Raw genomic sequence first — 895 nt, forward strand, 5'->3', positions numbered from 1 at the left:
CTCCTCTGAACTAGTTGATGACTTGTTTTTCTTTGGCTCTTGTAGAGCCTTAAGGTTGTTTTTCTTTTTTAGTTTTTTAGATTTTTTGGGTTTTGTCTCGCTTTTGGGGCTTTTAACTTCTTCCTCACTATCTAGGGAAATAAGATCCTCTCCCTGTTTTTTTTCAATTTTAGAATCCTTGGTTAGATCTGAGGTGGCTATAGCCTCCTCCTGGGGTTGATAATTTTGCATGATCTGCTCTCCCTTAGTGACCATAACGGCAAGGACTTCTATTAAGCTCTGAACAGATATTTCGTGCTAAGCTTTTGTCCTATTATTACCTGTACTTAAAATAAAACGTAAGTAAATACTTACCAGGACGTCTTCTCTTCGTCCCTCTGTGTTTTCTGCCAGCTTTTCTGGATTGCTTTGCACTGGAGCCTTCCTTGGGAGCTCTTCACTGGATCCTTCATACTCAGGTCCGTGTTCAGGCGCCACGTGTCCCGGCCCGTGGGACAGTCAAACAGGTTTCCTGAGGGAAGGAGTGAGAGATGGGACAAACAGCACAGAGATGACACAGTGTTACTGCTCTTCAGGATCGTCCATTTATTGTGGGTCAGGGATCATGGTTATATACACATTGGCAAGTGGTGATTGGCTGCGCTATATGCCAATCATAAGGTAACCAATTGTGGCCTTTGGCATTGTGTAATTGTTTGCTTTCTGAGACCTAAGATGGCAATAGTAAGAGACTCATGAAAATGGCCTCTCGGACTCGCTGATGTGCAGTTTCCCACAGACATGGGGCATTGGCATACTTGGAAGGTTTGGGCTGAAGATTTGAGTTCAATTATTATAGGGGCCCAATGGGCTGTGAAACACACTCCTGCCACTTCAACTTACACTTGGGGAAACT

Source organism: Tupaia chinensis, unplaced genomic scaffold (assembly GCF_000334495.1).
Source record: "Tupaia chinensis unplaced genomic scaffold, TupChi_1.0 Scaffold144036_1, whole genome shotgun sequence".
NCBI classification, from domain to species: Eukaryota; Metazoa; Chordata; class Mammalia; order Scandentia; family Tupaiidae; genus Tupaia; species Tupaia belangeri.